The 20,905-nt window shown below is 42.1% G+C and overlaps 1 protein-coding gene across 5 annotated transcripts in view; it reads left to right on the top strand.

Annotated features, from left to right (window-relative positions):
- Window positions 1–20,905, top strand: part of rerea (arginine-glutamic acid dipeptide (RE) repeats a) — a 130,465-nt gene that overhangs the window by 7,875 nt on the left and 101,685 nt on the right. The window contains exon 2 of one of the 5 annotated variants that reach the window (XM_026153754.1): window positions 271–316. The exons of 2 other annotated variants lie outside the window; for them this stretch is intronic. The gene's annotated coding sequence lies outside the window, so the exon portion shown is untranslated. Of the gene's footprint in view, window positions 1–11; window positions 317–20,905 lie in introns of those variants that run through there. 2 more of the 5 variants (XM_026153753.1, XM_026153752.1) reach the window with 2 other exon arrangements.

Raw genomic sequence — 20,905 nt, 5'->3', positions numbered from 1 at the left:
GTTTTTTTTGCTCTGTAACTCTGGTATAAAGCAGCAGCAAGACATGCTCCTCGAGGTGAATGTCATGTTATTAACATCTTTGTTTTTGTGGAAGAGTGAGTGATCATCGATTGTCTGAAACCCGAGCTTTCCTCAGCCCTCCTGCCAGCTACTCTTCACTATTTACCTGTAAACTTGTCCTTTTGTCTCTTGCTTTGTCTGTTGATGGCCTCAGAGCTCTTTCTTTGTCCCTACCCCCTACCCCCACCCTCCCTTGTTGTACCAAAGCAGCCCAAAAGCCTCCAGGGATGAACAGACAAATAGAAGACAGCTACAGGTGAGGCTCCGTCCCTACATTCTCCCCATCTGTCTTTCTCCCCTGTGAGCACTCTGCCAGACAAGTTTTCAGGCACTCAAAAGCAGCAAATCGACTCACTGTAGGATTCACTGTCACTTAGTCGAGCTGGGGCACAGCAGCTCACTGGGAGGCCGGTTTCTCTTCCTTTCTCCATTTCGCCACTTCCTCAAATGAGGAAAACGATATTTGGCGTGGTTCTTTGCATAGCCGAGCTCGATTCCAGCTCCTCGCAATCCTGCTTTGTTTCTTCGTTTATGCATTAGTGTGGCGCTGCAGATGACAGCTTGATTAAGTGCTTGTCACATCTCAAATAATTCCAACTGGATGGGTCCAGTCAGCTGCGCTCCATCTCGATTTGCTCCGGTTAATTTTAAACAGCGCGACTGACGGGCGAGATGGTCGCACGCCGTCGCACGGATCCCTAGTCAAAGTGGTGGACGGTTTTGTTTCCCGTGCACATGTTTCATGATTGCGATTGAGCACGGGGAGAGCGCCGTCAAAGAGTTTCAGTCTCTGCCTTTTTATTCTTGGCACAAAGCAAACGATCTGCTCGGCACAAAGCCAGCAAAAACTCCGGTAGAGAAAGCTGGCATCTGGCTTCACATCGTGCGTGTGCACTCTGATGCATCCACGAGAGCATCGACATGCGCCCTTGGTGTAATGAAAGCCAAAAATTCTCATAACAGTAGGAGTTTAAATTTCTCTCCTAAGTGCAGCGGCTTGCTCACAGGGAAGAGATTCACCGGCACCTCTGACAGCCCTCAGAGACCCTTTCCTGGAGAACCAGCAGTCCTCCCTTTCTTCTCCCTGTTTCCCTCTGTATTTAGCACTCAGCCTTTTCCTCTAATCAACAACAGGCTTGTGAAAATCTCTACATAAAACACACAGTGCTACTTTTTTTCCCTTTCTCTCTTTTCTTCTGCCTGATTCTTCCCCAGAGTTCTTTTTTTGTCTTGCCTGTGTAGCTGCTGCTATAAAGAGGATGACAACAGGCAGAGGAAACTAAAAGGACGAATTGTCTTTACCTCCCCCCCTTTTTTTGCTTTTCACTTTATCACTCTGCCTCGCTAATGCAGCTGCTTACATTACACGGGGCTCGTTCACTTTATATTTGCTGTCGCAGGGAGATAAAGACGATGAAAGTGAGAAATATACGTGGCAATCTTTGGGAATTTAGCTTAGGAATGTGGATACATGTAAGAAAAGAGATCATACTGGCTGGTTTTTTTCTCCTTTTTTCAAATGTGTATTTTCGTTTTTTCTTTTTTTTGTTTCATGGGTAAATGGAGCTCATGGGGCACGGGAATCGACAGGCGCGTTTTAATTGTTTGTGACATGTGAAATGAGAAACAATAACGTGCGACTACTACAGGGCCCATGAGATTACAGTCTGGTCGGCTGCTTAAAGGAGTGTCAGAGAGATGCATTACCACATCTCTGTTTCCCTTTCTGCCCTCTGAGCCATAAACCACTCACAAGCATTTAGCCAGCAGTGATTTCTCCTCCGCTCACCTCCTCACCCTGTTTTGTGATCCTGTGGAGAGCATACCGTTAGAAAACCTCCCAGGCTTCCTAAATGAATCCTCTGTGTGTCTGTGTGTCTCTGCTTGCAGCCTTGGTACTCGGCAAATATCTGCAGCACCACCTGATTTGACTTGGTAATGGGGCATTGATGAGTCTGGGGGGAAATCGGGGGGGAGAAAGAAGAAGGGAAAAAAAAAAGGCACAAAATCGTACAGCCCCAAACCCACTACAGTGAGGCGGCACCAAACACGGCGTCAGTTTCTCAATAGCAATTGACAGAAATGGAAAAAAGAGAGGGTGAGGTAAAAATGGAGGACTATAGAGATATAGCTGTCATCTGTTGATGCCTGCAGCTGCCTGCTATTGCTACAGGGGGAGAAAAAAGCCAAGAGGTGGAGATGAGCTTCAACACCCAGGCTTCAACTCGATTTGTTTTTTTGTTTCTGCTGTTGTTGTTTTGTTTTTTTTGCCTCCACTGTCCTGAAAAAGCAGGTTTTCTAAGCAGAACAGCAGATTATTTACATCCTTTAGCAGAGCTCATTTCTCACAGAATACTGAGTTGTGTGTGGAGGACATAAAATGCAGCCAAGCCAGGCAGAGCACAGGAGATAAAAGCAAGATCGCTTAAGCACTCTCTGTTACCTCTAAAGCACATTTCTATTGCTGTTGATGTAGCCACTAGTCTAATAATTCATCTTCCCTAGTCTTTTTTTTTTTTAAATCACGGCTAGCCTTGTGCACACACACACACATACACGCACACGTGCCCACACACAGTAACCGCTCTCAAACACAAATTCCCCTCTCTGCTGAGGGTAGACCCCTTCTAATATAAAACAAGCAATTCAAAGACGAAATGCTCGTCATCCTGCCGTCTCACCACGGCCAACAGATGAGTAGTGCTGCTAACAAAAAGCAGGGACTGACTGCGCCCAGCTCCCTCGCAGGGGCATCTTGTCTATGTTATCACTCCAGCTAGTGCTGCAATTAATATTAATGTGCTTTAAAGCACGCTCCAGCAGCCCCGCTTCCCTCGCTCCTCTCTCGTTTGCTCTGTGTCTGTGTGTGTGCGCATGTGTGTTTGTTACTCAGGAGGAAAAGAGCAATAAAGCCAGCATGGGATAAGAATCTAGGCAGGATATGACAGTCCTCATGTCAGCTGTCGTAGAGCTGGAGGGATATGTGGATAAAGACAAGAGATGAAGCTGAATCCCAACCAGCCAAACAGGCAGGTAGTACGGCTTGTAGGTAGAGGCTTCGAGTGTTCACAGCGGCTGGGCTGGGGGCTGTGCACAGCCTGTTTATTTAGTCATGTTGTAATAATGCTTGACCTTTTCTTTCAAGTCCGCAGGCTGACCTTTAGCACCTTACTCCTCTGCAAATCACACACACACACACACACACACACACACACACACACACACACACACACACACACACACACACACACACACACACACACACACACACACACACACACACGCAGAGGGAGAGTGAGACAAGCACCTCCTTTGCAGGGAGCTTCATGGTCTGCCAGCTCTAGGAGTGGATTGTTCCAAATTAGTATGCATTAGGTGGTTAGTGCAAAGCATTTAATTATGCGAGATGGCACTAAACTGTCTATGTTATGATTAGCCCAACACGTTACAACTTTAATCTCTTCATCCCCCCCCCTCTTTCTGCGGGTGAAGAGGAGATACATTGGGGGATATGTGAGGTGGTGGCTTATTAGGGATAAGTTTATGATTTTTCAAGTCTGTCTTAAAGCAATGCTGATTTGCCTGTATTCTCATGAGTGTAGGTGTTGATCTCGGTAACAATTCCCGCTCTCCACTTTGGACCTTATGCTTTTCCCTGTAATGCAGTTACACTGTAAGAAATTGGGGGTAAATTGCATAGCCCTCTTTCAGTGCACATTAAATTCCTCTGTGGCACATAATAAGCCTCAACAGTCCCGCTATGCTAAATCTAGCTGGTATCTTTTTAGAGTTAATATCTATTTAGCACAAATTTCCTCCATTTTTGTTTCTTAAGTTGGCTCCCTGTGGAGCTCCTGTGGGAGGACACTTTAAAGTAGTTCTGTTCTCATCACTAACTTGGAAGTCAATGTATCCAGCAGATGTGATAGCATGAGTAGTTTTTTCCATATTTGTAGTTTGGGACAGAAACAATTAAGTAATAATGTGTCTAATTGTGTTTGGAGTATGGCTGTGTGACGACATTACTAGCTGCCCGTTACGCGGCTAATACGGTGGGTGTACTGGCGCTTTAAGACCTTTCCATTTGTTTGCCTTAATTTCTTCTTTTATGACGTAGTATTTTTATGTGCTTTTATAGGGGCTCTATAGTGTAGTGGTAATAAGCAGACGGTAGCTGGTTTGATCCTCGAAGGAGACACAAGCCCTGCTGTAGTGACCCTGCTTTGAATAAGGGAGCAGCCAAAAGTAGCTTTTATTTTTTTTGTGCTTTTATCTGAGGTGTTGTGAAAGTAAAAGGCGATCTCGTAAGACGTTCCTTAGAGAGATCAAGAGTAGGGCTGCCACGATTAGTCGACTAGTCACGATTATGTCGACTATTAAAATCGTCGACGACTAATTTAATAGTCGAAGCATCGTTTGAAGCTTTGTAAGATCACAAAGGACGCAGGAATGAGTAGTAGGATTTAAGAGTGTAATAACGGACTGAAACAGAAGATGGCAGCACTGCATGTACAAGGATGCCAGCTGCCGTTAAACCCCGAAGAAGAAGAAGCTGTGTCCCAGAATTCATAGCGCAGCCCAGCGCAGTTGTCAACAATGGCGGCAGCTAGTTAGTTTTAACTTTACTCTTATTATTCTTTCTGGGTCACAAAAAAAACGTTTAACATATTTTCAGGCGAGAATGTAGCTGTGTAAACCTCAAATATCTGCTCAGTTTATCAAGACACCACATATTTTCAAAAGCGCTCCGACGTTTTCGGAGACGTCTGTTACCCACTAGCTCGTTAGCTAGGCGGGGGCAAGGCTAACTAGAGCCGTGAGAACACCGGACTCCCGGCAAATCGTTTTCAAACCCACCGCCGTCTTTCGCTAGTCAGGTTAAACATATATATAAGTCACTTAGATAACTTAAAAATGTTATTGTTTGGCTTTCTTTAGTATTTTATTTGTTCCTGAGTAAATCGGTTTGGCTGAGATTAAAGTTATAGTTTTTGCACAGCTAAAACTGTCAAGCAGACAGCTCATTATCAGAAGCGTGAGACGCTGGAGTAGGGTTGCCAACCGTCCCTTAAAATACGGAATCGTCCCGTATTTCGAAACAAAAGTACACGTCCCGTATTGAGCTAATAAGGGACGCACTTTGTCCCGTAATACAGTGAGAATCAAAAGTAGTCTATAAATGTTAATGGAATTAACGCTTTGTTTGAAAACATAATTCCCAGCCCCTCTCCTGCTTTGTGACCAATGAGCTGACAGCACACTTATGACAATTCGAGTATGACAATTCAGATTACCGCTCATCTCATTGGTCGAGGAAAGGTTGCTTACGGAGAAAATACCGGAAGACAACAGATGACCACAACAAGAAGCATGGCCAACAGGGAAACAAACGCCGACACGGCGGTGCAAGTCTCGGACGACAGTACACCTAAAGCTGGGCAAACACTGTGCGATTTTTTTCAGTCACGTTATTCAGCTCCTGCTCAAACTGCACGATTGACTCGCAGGGGTTAGAAGTTGGTAGGTCACGATGCAGGGTCTCACACTATACCGCCCGATGCTCTGATGCGACCTGAGTGCTCACACTGTGCCTCCATAACACGAAGGTTATAACAGAAAATCTGTCGCGCTCTCTCTCTCTCCGTCTTACACTCACACAGACACACACACCACCACCATCAACTTTGCTAAATTGCTAATGAAAAACATGATCAGGCAGCTGTGATTGAGCAGCAGTGTAAATCCAACTGTTTTCACGGTTGTTGTGGTCGTGATAATTTTGTGATGCCACATCGAAAAGGCTCGGATGAGCTTTCCAAAGTTCTACAAGTTGTGCCTCCATCGCTTGTGTCCAGATCACACGCTGCACAGCCGTGCTGCTCCATCTTTTACACCAACGTTTACGTGTTTGCGCGCGAGCAGTGTGAGTGGCTGTGATGAGACCCTCACGAGCGATTGATGATCGGGAGCTGGTCGTGAGGTGTTAATCACTTCTCGTTACCCCACGTATACTACACGATGCACGATGAAGGCCAAAATCGGTCAAAAATCGGCTCAAAATGGGCCTAAAATCGCACAGTGTGAGCCCAGCATTAGAGCAGCAATGTTTGTTCCCCTCAGAGAAAGGGAAGAATGGGAAAAGGAAAACACCTGGCTGGAAAAAGTTAATATGGGCATGTGCAATGAATATCAGCGCTATGTGGCCAGAAGTGTGATAATATAATTTATTTTGTGTAATAAACAACTGCAAGGATAGATGATTACAACAAATAGATGACTAATACATAAAAGTAATACATAGATGAATAATGATGATGAGTTAAGATGCGTAATCATGGGAACAAGCGGGTTTACAAACAGGAGCAGCTGATTAGCATTAGAAAAGCTGAAATAATATTTCAACTGAAGCCGATTGTACTAAATGCACTAAATGTGCACTGTTACAAGAATGTTTTTCTTTCTATTGTTTTCTATTATTTTAAGTTAAGCAGGACAGAGTTCTTTTAAAAAAAGATTTACTTATATTCTCAAAAGTTAAGCATGACAGGCTTCTGTTTAAGAAGGAGACCTGTTTTATTGTGTTAATGTTGTCATTTTGAGCTAAAAATAAATGGCTAAATGATCATTTGTTTCACATGTGTTCATATCACAAAGAATACACATCTACTTAAATCAAATTCAAGTCAAAGGGTTAAAAAAATAATTTCACACACAAAAAAAGAGCTAGAAAATTCACCACACTGGGAAGGGTGAAGACAACTGGGTCGCCCGGCCCTGGCCACGAGGTGTCCCTTATTTATTTTTCAGGGAGTTGGCAACCCTACGCTGGAGAATATACTCCGGTGTCCTGTTATATTTTAGAAAGCAAGGAGTTTATTAAACTTCACCGAAACAATCTGCAAATTTCATTAAAAATTAATAAACTACCATCTTGTCTTTATTTTTAGTTAGCACAAACACTTAAAGCTGCAAGCTAATGATAGTTCTATAAGAGCAGATGCTGCTGGTGCAATAAGCTGTACGCTGTACGTCCAATGGATGATGATCTGATTAGTCGACTAATCGCAAAAATAATCGGTGACTAGTCGACTATCAAAATAATCGTTTGTGGCAGCCCTACTCAAGAGCGGACCGTGTTGCTACTGTTGGAGAAAACTGACATAAATACACTGCTGGCACAGCTGAGCTGAGCTTGGAGAAGGATTGCCACAGCAGGAGAGGTGCTATGAGAAGAAGGCTGAAAAGCACAGCTATGTCATCATAAGCTGACCTACCAACAAAGAAGAGAGTGTTAAGTGCAAAAAACCCCCAAAAAACTAGATGTGTTGGTAATTATCAGTCAGCCAGCGTAATATGGAGAAGTAAGGGCGAGATGTTGCTAAAAAGGCCGCAGAGATTACTTTCCAGTTAGCAGCTCATTTGTTACATTATTTGCCTCACTTATATAGAATCGCATCTACAGTGTCAGTGAGTGTATCTCCCAAGAGCATGTATTGATATGGTAATCGAGAGGTTGTGATCTTGATCTATTTTTGTATAAATCTCTTCTTAAATTCCAAATCCACACTTGACATCAGTTCTCTTTGTAACATGAGTGATAAGTCGGCCAACAAAACCTACACGTGGCTACTTTAAGGTGTCCATCCTCCAAGCTTGGCAAGGAAGAAATAGAGGGGAGTTTTTGCTAAATAGGCTGTGTTTCTGAAATATTGGCATTTTACCTCGGACAAACTTGGCAGTGCATTCTGTCACCTATTTCTTAGAGCGTTGTTGTGTTCTGGGGAAAAACCTTTGGTGCCCAGATGGAGAGCAGCGGAGAGAGTCACAGCTTCTCACATACACGTGGGTACATCAGTTTTATTTTAAGTCACAGAGTCTTGAAAAATCCCATCCTTTAAGAAACGCTGGCATATTCCCATTAGATGTCACAAGTATCCTCACTATCTCTGCAGCTAATGCTTTCTCCCTAGAAGGAGTTTGGTATTTCGCTTGTCTCCCCTCCTTCACTCCCCCTCAGATACTTTGTCAGACGATATTGAATCAAGCCTTTTATGTGTGTACGTGCATATCCCCGCTCTCTGTTTTCACTGAGCCGCTTTTCATGGAAGGCAGGCCTTTTTAATCTTGGGCAGCAGTGGCAGAAGCAGCCTGGGCAGAGTCGGAGCGAACCAGGCAGCCATCCAGCCAGGCAGTCAGTCGCTGCAGCGGAGCCCCAGCAGCTCCCCGGAGGAACCCATTATACAGGAGAGATATCAAACCATGAATCATTTACGCCAATCCTCCCATCCCCTCCCTTCACCTACCTTTGCACGCAGCCCTGACGCCCGGCCCCGGCCGCCTGCTTGCCGCTGTCTGCATCATTAATGAATGATTATTGCATTTCATAAACATGGAGCTACAGTAATTAAAGTGTTATCGATCCCTTCCACGTTGACTCCAAGGTGAAGAGAAATGTTTGCGTGTCCTCCACTTACACATTTTTTTGTCACAATGCTGGGTAGAAAAAGTCCTTCTAGGAACAATAGGCAGTGATTTATTTAGCCTGAGGGCATGATACATATTTTTTTTCTCTGTTTAGACACTTGAGATGTAGTCTTGAATCAGAGAGGATGATGAAGATAGAGCTGGGTGGGGTTTGCGGGTTGCCTCTCATTGTGCAGCGTGTCGGTGGTGTTGGAGTGTTTTCCTATGTTAGTGTTTGGTGTTTTGCGTAAAAGGTGGAAGGACACGGAGGTTAATGTGCTGGAAAAGAGTGATTTAGGTCAGTGGTCGTGTCTGCATCTGTCACTCTGACAAGCTGGCGCTTTAGGAGGCTGTGTGGTGTTGAATAAAGGAGAGAGTGAAAGACAAGTGAGGAGAGAGCCGGCTCTTTCAAATGGAAAAGAGGAAAACCTGACTTGACTGTGATTTGCGCTCTCAGCGACAGGCACAGTGTTACAAGCAGCCGTTTGATATAAACCTAATCAGTTTCGCCTCTTTATTGAGGATCAAGACAGTTAAAAGTCTCTGCAAATAAGTGCACGTGTCCCTGCCTCCCTTCCATCTGTTTTCCTTCCTTACTCCCTCTGCCCTGCTGTCATTTCTCCCGGTCATTTTTTCCTCCTCTCATCTCATTTTCACCATGCTTGTCTCTTTTGCATTCTTAACATCTTTCCACTGTTTCCTCATTCCTCAGCCGCCACCTCCCTCCCCCGACCGTTTCAATCAGGAGGGCACTTCAGCGTAAATATCACAATCGCTTTAGGGGGCAACAATTGTGTAATTCTAGACTGATAGCGATGTTTAAAATAACAATTTGGCCAATAGCAGTGGGAGACATTTGTTTTTTTGTTTTGTTTTTTCATTTTGGGTTCCTCCTTTTGTTTGCGGGAAAAAATGAAATCTCGATTATGAATAAATAACTGTTTGAAAGTATTTCGATCTATCTCTACATGTTACAAATGTGCAAAACTGGATCTCCAAGGACACACAGTATGTAAACACAGGCCACAGTCAATAGGCTGATGTCACTTATTTGACGTCGTTCCAATCAGTGAAGAGAAAAGAATGGAGAATCCATTCATTAATGAATGGGATGTTTGTTTGTTTTGGGTTTTTTTTTTATGCTGTGTCCCCTTTAGCTGTGTGGATTACATGCAACTTACCCTCCATAGTTATCAGTAAAATTTCCCTTTCCATTTCAGCACCTAAATGGATAGTTTCCCTGGAATTATTTATTTTCATAGACGCAGATTTTAATAGGCTCTTTGTTAAAACTAACTAAATGTTTATTCACAGCCGTTGTTTGTTTTCACCCCCAAAAAAGCGCTAAATAAAGTCATCACAAATACGGAGTTGTTAAGGACGACGTACAAATGCGAAAAGCAGATTGATCGAGCCATTAAGTGCGAGATAGCCCGGTTCAGCAAGCTCGTGCTGATTAGTAGCCTTTTCTCCCTGCCCTGTGCCTTGTCCCTTTTGTTAGTGAGCCACATGGCTCTCTACAGGGCTTAGTCTAATCAGTGCTAAATATTCAGCGGTAGCCCGTAGCCTAATCAGGCAGAGCATAATCATTGTCAACCAATTGCATTCCTCTTGACCTCCCAGATGGAGGTAAACTGCACAGCCTCTCCATAGCACCGCCTCAATTACTGCAGTAGTAATGGTGATAAAGAAGAGCACAAGCTCAAATGAAAATGGCTGATTGATGTGGACACACATGGCTCATATTTGGATTATAAGGAAGAACATTACGGGTGTTAGGGTCACAGTCATGGTGCGGGATTCGAAACATTGACCAGGTATTTCGTGAATTTTTGCCCTGTTGTGAAATACGACAGCATCCCCAGGGGTCTTGCCACCTAAAGCACAACCCTCTTGTTCCTCCTCTGCTGCAGTGTCAAGGGGGTGGGACTGTATATCTAAAATGCTCATGTGTGCTGCCTGTGACTGGCCCTCTTATGCTAGTGACAGCTGTGGGGTCAGAACAAAAAGCTGTCTATTTCCGAAGCCGCCATCCCTCTTCTTTCTCAGACACACACACACAAAGAGAGAAAGAACCAGTTGGAGATTTGCGGAAATTGCTTGTTTTCACTGTTGAGGCATTCATCAATTATGGCTTCCAATCAAAGAATTAATAATGTTTCAGTGTGATTTGTTTATATTTTAGTTTGTCTGATTAACTAAAAAACTGAAACATAATTTTTGTTAATAAAAAATACTCACATTTTGAGAAGGTGTAATGTTAGTTGATGAATTATAGTTTTTTTTTTATTATGCTTTAATACATTGATTGATTTGTTTAAGGACTTTGAATTTATTATTTTGCTGATGGGCAGTTCAGAGCTCTTCTTGTTGTCAGGCTGCTCTTCAGTTGTTTCTGTTGATCCAGGCTGAGAGCATGAATAGAGGGATGTAACTAATTGACCCTGGCACCTTAAGGGGGCTGAGGTAGAGTTGGGGAGCAGGTGCTGAGTGGGTTGCCCACCGTCTCTCACGCCGGTCCTCGTCTCAGCGTGCGTATCCCCGCTGAGCACCAAACACTCCCCGCTGACCGATTGGCTCACACGGCTCTCCGTAAGTGCAATGATGCTGGATGCCTTAGCCTGCGTGAGCAGCATAATACCGACTAATGCCTGAAGGAGCGCTCTCCCCATTTTTATATCACCGCTTCCCTCAGCTGCTGCTTAGCCAAGCCTGGCCAGTGCAGTGCAGAGTGGAGCTGAGTGCCTTCCTTTTCTGCTCTCACTCTGCTCCGCCTGGCAGTTTATTAAAAGGAATACTAGCTTTTTCCTCGCGCCCGGGTGTTTGATTTCGACAGCAGCAGAAGCTGTCACGGCAGATAAAAGGTAGCGGGCGCCAGAATTACGGTGCACACAGCATCTGTATTTACTGCGTCATTCTCCCTGCCTCTGACAAGGGAGGAGGAGGAGAGGAGGAGAAAATGGAGGACAGGCTGCTGCGTTCATGTGTCTTTACATTGACATGTCTCATCAGGGAGAGAGGTGGACAGACAGTCTGCAGTGAAGCCATCAATCAGCCCTTTTCAATACATCTGTCCAGTACACTGTAATGCTCACACATAAAGACTGACAAAGGAAGGCATTATTGGTTCTGTTGACATCTTTTTTTTTTTTTATAAACCACCTTTCAGATGGCTTTTCAGATGGAGTAAAATAGCAGGGTGATTGCAGTGTGCTGGCTAAAAATGTCAAGGAGGCAGTTCTGGATTGATATGATTGCTGGCTTGTTGCTTTGAGTTTTGTTTTTTCAAAATTAGCAAGCACACAACACAACGGTAAATATAACAGCGATTCAGCTATCTTATGCATTTGTATAATGAGAGGTTCTTTGTTCTCACCGCGGGTGTCGTTGATTCCTCCGACGCCGCCACTTAAACCTAATCAGTTAATTGTGTAAAATGATTTATTTTCGACTTCAGCTTTTGTTTCTGAAAGTATTCTCTCTGTGTACCTCTCCTTGAAAACAACTCAACGGAGAGATCCATTTTCCTGGCTGTATCCCTAACTGAGGCTGTGGGTCATGCTAATTTTTCATCGGCATCATTTCATTGAGCTTTAATTAACACAACAAGGATTCGGTGTCCTCCAGTGTCATCTGCTCAGACAGCTAATACAAACTCATTATCTCAGCTCCCTCTAAAACAGTACTGTATTACCCTGCATACTACTTGGGCATACATAAAAAAAAAAGAAGAAAACCCCCCAATACTGATGTATTCATCTGTGTAAGATAAGGGTTTTAGATCATGTCCTGTTTTAACCTAACTCTGCTTTAATACATTAGTATCCATGTGCTCGTTTGCTTCACCTGCTTCAGCAGCTGTCTGTCTTCTTCATGCATCTCGATGCTGTAGCCTGTGGTGACAGCAAGACTAATGTATTCACGGCACCGCCACGGTGAGAGGCATTACTTTACCTCTGCTTAATTGAGGGGAAACTCCCCTGACACCTGCTTAGTACAGCACTAAGCTGGGAGAGCGGCCAGACTCAACCCTAGGAGCATGAGGCCACTGAACCCTGACTGAGAAATAACGCAACCCCAGACCACCCAGGGGCTGCCGAGGGAAGAAATGATTTAATAATACTGATGAGATATTACACCGACTCTTCCTCCACTGTCTCCCTCTCGTTCGCTCTCATTACTTTTTACCTGGTGAGGGAGACAGCTCTGACTCTGTGCCTGAAGGTGTATTTAGATGGGGCTGCTAAATATTTCAGACCCTGAAGACAGAGACTCTGAGTAAAAAGAAGAAGCAAAGAAGGGAGCAAGAGGGGCAAAAAAAAAAAAATCCGTGCACAGGGGTTTGACATGGATTGTGGAGGGAGGTTAGGGAGTGTAGTCAAGGGCAGTCAGGGCAGGCCTGTAATTGGCTGACACTGGAATATAGCAGTGGATTTGTGTGTGTGTGTGTGTGTGTGTGCCTGTGTGAGTGTGCAGTCAGGCAGTGTCTGAATACTGTAAGGCCAAATATATCGCTCCAGCCAGACTGCATTGCTTTCAGAGTGTTGATATGCTGCCATCACCTTGCACTAGAGTGAATGTTGATCTCAAGTACAACAGACACTAATATTATTTTCTTTGGGCTCACATACCAAACTCCCCCTACGTCTGGAGCCTTATAGGCAGGGTGCCATCTGAGACTCGGCATGACAGCTCGACTGAGCTCCTGCCTCGTTTTTAATTGTCCCAGGCCCCAGGGGCTGCTGGGAGCTAGCTGGGCGGGGCTGAACATTTTCTCCAGGGGGATGTGGAGAGGTGGGTGACAGAACACTCGCAGTGTCAGATGCAGGTGCAGAGAAAAGAGATGGAGAGGGGGCTGACAAGCTAACCGTGGGGAGCCAAGTAGTGGGAAGCCATTCACTAAAATGAGAGAGGAGAGGGCTTTATATAAGAGGAAAGCTCACAGGAGGCATCCATTTTCCTGCTCCAGCACCGCTGCACACACAATATGTATTATCCGTGCAGTTATCAGCTGGTCTGTTAAATGACGTTGTTGCTAGAATTTATGTAAAGAGCACAATATGGCCGCGGCGTTATATCAACAGTACATTTTTACAATGTGACGTTTAGTAGCATTACTTATTCAGAGGATGAAAAATGTGCTCCCTCTTGTGTAGTTGTCCTGTCATCATGACCCAACACTGGCTGGTGGATCATAATCTTCTATTCCCTGCTATGGTTCAGCTTGGTGGTTGTGATTAGGCCTGGAGTGAACAATGTGGCTTCAAGAATTGCAGTCATTTTGAGTAGAATCACAATTCATGACCTCAATCACAGTTCTCACTACAGATGTAGTTGAAGCCATGTGATCTTACATGTGGTCTTTGCAGAAATGTTGCTGTGTTTAGTCCTTTTAAATTGGACTGAATCTGTTCTCCCCTTCAGTGCAGTTTGCTTGTGCAGTTGTGAACATGCTGTCCGTAACCAAAACCACTATCAGACCATTTGGAGGGCATGATCTTGGTCTGGTTTTAAACTAACTCCACAGCGGTTGGTTTATGGTGTGAATGTAATCTGACACAACTGCAAAATGAGTGCTGTCAAAGTGCCAAATGCCTTCCTATAGTCAAGTATGCTTTACATTCTGGGATCTGGCAGGGTACCATAGATGAGCAGGGTACACAAATAGTCAGTATTGGCTAGAAACTAGCTATAAATTCTCCTTTTTCTCCGTTAGGCCAGCTAGCTCGTGATTGTCTATCATGCAGTCATGGAATTGGTGGCGACATACCGTCTTTGAAACCGTAACTGCTGTTGTACATTAATAAAATAGGAATAATACATTTAACTGAATAGTATTTCTGTAATTGACTAGCTAGGGCAGCAATGTTTAGACATCTAGTCGACCAGTCATGCACTTTCCTAATTATATGCAAGTATTTTATTTTGAAAGTTGGCCTGAGCTTGTTTATCCTTACCTGCTTAGGAGTCAGAGGGAAGTCCAACAAGCTAGGCTTTTTTTACATTATCTGGCTGGATGAAACCTAAAACCCCAGTTGGAGACAAAGAGTTTCTCAATTTTCTCTGTTAAGCCACACTTTCTAATTCAAACTGCCTGTGTGGTCACAAAAAGTGAGGTTTTCATACATCACGTGAGACAAAATGATCCCTATGAGTGTCACCTACTCTGATGAGAGATGATATCAGATGATGATGATAAAATGTTGATAAAAATCTATAGAACATAAAAACATAACCATAAAATGCAACACGGTTATGTTTTTATGTTTTATGCTGTAAATAAGATAAGAGATTAAAGCTCCAGAAAATTGTTAATCTTCAGATTTAGTTCAGTGATTTAGCTTTCACAGCTGCCGTTTATTTCTACGTTACCATCCAACATCATAATGAAGGAGATGTGGAAGTCATTTTAGTTTAGGGCTGTGCGATATAACGATATATATCGGATGATGATATAAAAACGTCTATCGTTTCATTTTACGCTATCGTTTCTTTCGTGGTGTCGCAAAATAAACTGTTTACGGCAATATTTTTTCATGGTTTTGATGGTCACTGTAGTGGCTATATTAATTTCTTAAAGTTCTCTCTTTCTCTTATATTTTATATAACCACACTACGGACGGACAAGCGCCTGTTTTTATGCGTTGTGGTTAGCAACAATGACGGTAACAGCATCGCGTGTCCGCTTGTTTATGTTCCACATAAACCTTTCACAATAAAGCTCAAGATTCTGTTGAGACTTTTCAAAAATATACTGAATCACGTGAAAGAGCAGATTATTTCCGGATGAGAAGTAGAAAAGAGCCGTCAGGTGCTAAAAAATAAACCTTAGACTCAAACGTTAGAACAGACTTTTCCCCGCAGCACGCCGTGTAATAAATACTCACAAAGAAAACGGCGGCCGTTACAACTTATGTCTAAAAATGTATCGTTTCAGGCAGTGGTTAAAACACTCGACTCCAGCTACACGATGCCCAGCTGGAAACACTTCCCGCAAGTCGAGCTGCCCAAGATTCACAGAATTTACAGAAAATGTTACATTTTTGTGATTTATATCGTTATCGGACGATAGAATTCTTATATCGGGATATGAGATTTTGGTCATATCGCACAGCCCTACTTTAGTTTGTTGGCAGATCAAAATGAAAGTAACTGTATTGATCGCACAGGTCTTCTTGGTGTGTGTTCTTTCTTCTAGTAGATCACATACCAAAATAGGGTTGTTGCTGGCCAGGCTGCGTCAATTTACAGAAAAACATTCAGAAGTTGTTGCAAACCATTTGCTGGGCACAGGTTCAAATATGTGAACAATTTTCTCCATTTACATTTTTTTGATTATAATAATTAATATGAGATTATTAATTTGAAAATGCTCCTTTGGGTTCCGGGAAATGGTCACAGTAGGCTCTTTTTTTTCACAACAAATCAATTTATTGATGAAAATAATCTTCATCTTAATTGATAATGAAAACAATTATTTGTAACCCATGTGTGATTGTGTAATTGGCTACACTCATATAGCACCACAATTGAGCCTATTCTCCAGAAGTATTTTATTAATTTATTTCTTCCCGTTTTTATGCTGCGCACCAAAGCCCAGTAAATATCTTTGGACTCCTCCTCCATGTTATGTTGCAGCGTCAGTTTCTTCCCAGTGCTCAGCCTCATACCATATTTTTCTGTGATGTTGCTACTGCCTTGCCACACATTCTGCAAATACACCGCAATTTGTACTATTAATCTGGCAGCTACATGAAAGCTGAGTCAGATGCTAGAGCCTCTTTTTGTCAGGCAGTTTTGATTGCTGCAATACACTGTCAGCTCCAGTTATGATTCATCGCTCTATTAAGGTGAACATATATCCAAAATGCTTCTGAATAAGGCAGTACATGCCTTAATGTGATTACACTTCCTCTGACTTTGACCGTATTCAGGTTAGGTTAATTGGAAAAGAATGTCTACATAGCAGTTTATTGTTCAGAGTATTGTCCCTATTGGGTAAATTATTGTACAGCTACAGTCCTTGTAAATATACTCGTTGAGCCATTGAGGTTTTTTTTTCGTTAGTAAATCATTTGAACAATTGCAGAGCTGTTAAGGGCTGCTGGAATAAAATGTTGTGCAGCTGATAGGAAGCAGTGGCATGAATTCGGGTCTTGCTTTTCCTTTGCTGCAGGCACGGAGACGTCATCAGCCCAGCCTCGCTGGGGTCAGAGTCTCTGTAAATAGCCCTGAGGGGATTCAGGCTGCACTGATAGCATACCTGCTGTTACCCTGAGACGTTATCCAACTGCATGCCATCCCAAGCCCAGGCTCCCTCCCAGCTGCTGTGCTCTGCTTTGCATTGTTCTGCAATACCTCACACAAAGATGGAGTGGGGCCATTATACCTCTGGCTCTGTAACGCTCCCTGCAGACACACATAAACATACACACTCATGCTTGCTTACACCTACACCAACAAGCACGCACATAACTGCAGCTATTCACATTTGTCGCTGGGTTTAGGTCTTCATATGTTTGTCATTGCACATTGCAGGTACAAATCTTTGCACAGCCATATGAGACACCCCCCCCCCCCCCCAACACACACACACACACACACACACACACACACACACACACACACACACACACACACACACACACACACACACAAATCACACTGGATTGGGCTGTCACCACAAAAAGCTCTGCAGCGGCAGCGCTGGCTGGCTTTTTCGCAAAGGGGTCAGAGTGGACTGCAAATTACAGCTGGTGGCCAACCACGGCCTGTGATGGGTCTCAATGCGCTGTGTGTTTACCCACACACCTGCACCTCCTCGGATGGTAGAGGCGGCGAGCACAGCCGAGAGCACACAGCCATTTTGTAACACCTCAAGGAACTCTCCTTCTTGTCTCCCTCCTCTCTCTGTATGAGGAATAGATGAGGTGGTGCCATTAAGTGAATTTGCTGTTATTTCCCCAGGCTCTTAGCTGAAGATGTCAAACCTCAGCCAGTGAGGCAGCCAAGTATGACGACTCAGGCAGAGGCTTACACACACAAACACACACACATACACACATTGCACTCTGCTACGCACATGATCAGCTTTCATGCTTCTGTGTAATTTATCAAATTGCTTGGGCATGTGATGAATGGGTCTAGATCTCAAAAGGAAAAAAAGGCATTAGGTTTGCATTAGGTTGCTGTTTTCCCCGTGTAACTGCTTAGAATTTAATTACAGTCAAAGGTAAACATCGTATTCACATTTTCTGAAACAATAATTCTGTAGGCCTAATTGCTTTGTAGTTTCACAGACTACACTTGAGCGCTTACACGAGGGGAATCAGCTTGTTAAACAGAAACCGCTCAATCCCATTACATATACTGCAGACTGCTACATTCTTAGTGTGTGGAATGAGCAAGTAGGCTTAATATTCTCTACATTTTCTCACAATTGTCCGCACTCACACATCCTTACTGTAGAAGAGGCTGGTTCTCTCCTGGTGATTTGTCACAGTTCCCTATTGTATCACACACCGCCTCTCCTTCACACTCCAAATCCCCCCCCCTTCTTTCTTTCTTTCTTTCTTTCTTTCTCTCTCTCCCTCCCCTCCCTCGCTCCCTAAATCATTTCTTTACATGTGTGTGGGTGCCCCCTCTTGCTGTGATTCTGATACTTCATAACGGCAGGAGGAAATTGAGCTGACCTTGAGGCTGCCGAGCTCCTTTATAATGCTGATGTATGGGGCCGTGAGCGCAGGCAGCCAGTAAGTGAGAGGCATGTTTTTATTTGCTGGGGAGCAGGGCCCAGTGTCAGGACACATAACAAGGTTCATTTCTCGCCCACTCGAGCTAGCTAGTACGCTGGGAAGCTTAGTGTCAAGCATTCAAGTCCACTAGGTGTGATTTAACTGCATTAGCCTTTGTATACTGGAATAAGTTGCATCATGCTGCCTAAAGGATGATGATAAGCAGACCCATGAAAAGAATTAACCCTCTCCCCTGGATATACAGAGTTCTCTAAAATGTGACTTGCATGGGAAAAGTGTTACTGTTGACAAGACCCTTAGCTCAAGGTTGAAGTAGAGATGATTTCATATTGGATTGTGTCTTTCTTTAGGTGAGTACACAGTGGGCAGTGTTGTAAGGGTGATGCTATCTGTTTGTGTTACCTTTGGGTTGTTGTTCATGTCATATTATTATCATTAGTTGTTCAGTGTAGATGGCCCACTTTCCTTTCTTCAGCACCTCTCTGCTCATCAGCGCAATCAGGTACCTCCGATCACACAATCCGACTGCTCTCAAATTGTTGTCATGATTGAGACCAATTCAGGAGCAGGAAACAGCAAGAGGGCTTATGATTTAAGCATGAACACTGTTCAGGAGGTGGACCTGATGAATTAATAACTGCAAAAAAGAGATGAAGAAATAGTAAATGCAATGCAAAGCCCTGCAAAAAAAGTGAAAAAAAGATGCATTTATATTTTCTAGAGTTTGCTGGCTTTAAAGTAAGTGAGGAGGGAGGTTGTTACATATAATTTGTTGCACGTTGTAACATAAATGAGGGTTCCAAACAGTGTTAAGAGATGTAAGCAAGTAGTTAAAACACATTAAAGAGATTTCTATTGCTGTTGTCTTCCACTCTGACATGGGTGTTTAATTCTGTTGTTTGTTTTAAACTTCCATTGTTGTCATTCAAATTCTTTGGTTTTTGATCAGATTCTTTTATTTTCAGTCAAATTCTATTCATTTCATTCTAATTCAGTTGTTTTCATTGAAATTCCGTTGTTTTCATTCTAATTTTACTCTTTTAATTCAAATTCTATTGTTTGTTTTAGAATTCTGTTGCTTTCATTCAAACTCTGTTCTGTACATTCTAATTCGGTTGTTTTTATTCTAATTCCGTTGTTTTCATTCTAATTCCGTTGTTTGTTTTAAACTTCCATTGTTTTCATTCATATTCTGTTGTTTTCATTCAAATGATATTGTTTTCATTCTAATTCTACTCTTTTATTCAAATTCTATTATTTGTTTTAGAATTCTGTTGCTTTCATACTGTACATTCTAATTCTGTTAATTTCATTGAAATTCCGTTGTTTTCATTCAAATGCTTTTGTTTTCATTCTAATTCTACTCTTTTTTTAATTCAAATTCTATTGTTTGTTTTAGAATTCTGTTGCTTTCATTCAAACTCTGTTCTGTACATTCTAATTCCGTTGTTTTCATTCAAATTCCGTTGTTTTCGTTCAAATTCTGTTGTTTTCATTCAAATTCCATTGTTTTCGTTCAAATTCCATTGTTTGTTCTCAAATTCTGTTGTTTTCATTCAAATTCTATTGTTTGTTTTAGAATTCTGTTGCTTTCATTCAAACTCTGTTCTATACATTCTAATTCCGTTGTTTTCATTCAAATTCCATTGTTTTCGTTCAAATTCCATTGTTTGTTCTCAAATTCTGTTGTTTTCATTCAAATTCTATTGTTTGTTTTAGAATTCTGTTGCTTTCATTCAAACTCTGTTCTGTACATTCGAATTTGGTTGTTTTCATTCAAATTCTGTTGTTTGTTTTAAACTTCCATTGTTTTCATTCATATTCTGTTGTTTTCATTCAAATGATTTTGTTTTCATTCTAATTCTACTCTTTTTATTCAAATTCTATTGTTTGTTTTAGAATTCTGTTGCTTTCATTCAAACTCTGTTCTATACATTCTAATTCCGTTGTTTTCGTTCAAATTGTGTTGTTTTCATTCAAATTCCATTGTTTTCGTTCAAATTCCATTGTTTGTTCTCAAATTCCGTTGTTTTCATTCAAATTCTGTTGTTTGTTTTAAACTTCCATTGTTTTCATTCAAATTCTGTTGTTTTCATTCAAATTCTACTCTTTTTATTCAAATTCTATTGTTTGTTTTAGAATTCTGTTGCTTTCATTCAAACTCTGTTCTGTACATTCTAATTACATTGTTTTCATTCAAATTCCGTTGTTTGTTCTCAAATTCTGTTGTTTTCATTCAAATTCTGTTCTGTACATTCTAATTACATTGTTTTCATTCAAATTCCGTTGTTTGTTTTCAAATTCCGTTGTTTTTATTCTAATTCCGTTGTTTTCATTCTAATTCTGTTGTTTGTTTTAAACTTCCATTGTTTTCATTCAAATTCTGTTGTTTTCATTCAAATTGTGTTGTTTTCATTCAAATGCTGTTGTTTTCATTCTAATTCTACTCTTTTTATTCAAATTCTATTGTTTGTTTTAGAAATCTGTTGCTTTCATTCAAACTCTGTTCTGTACATTCGAATTTGGTTGTTTTCATTCAAATTCCGTTGTTTGTTTTCAAATTCCATTGTTTTCATTCAAATTCTGTTGTTTTCATTCAAATTCCGTTGTTTTCATTCTAATTCTAC

The sequence above is a fragment of the Astatotilapia calliptera genome, chromosome 20 (genome assembly GCF_900246225.1).
Source record: "Astatotilapia calliptera chromosome 20, fAstCal1.2, whole genome shotgun sequence".
Taxonomy (NCBI): Eukaryota; Metazoa; Chordata; class Actinopteri; order Cichliformes; family Cichlidae; genus Astatotilapia; species Astatotilapia calliptera.
The sequence above is the reverse complement of the archived record's forward strand: the minus strand, read 5'-3'. Positions and strand labels throughout refer to the sequence as shown.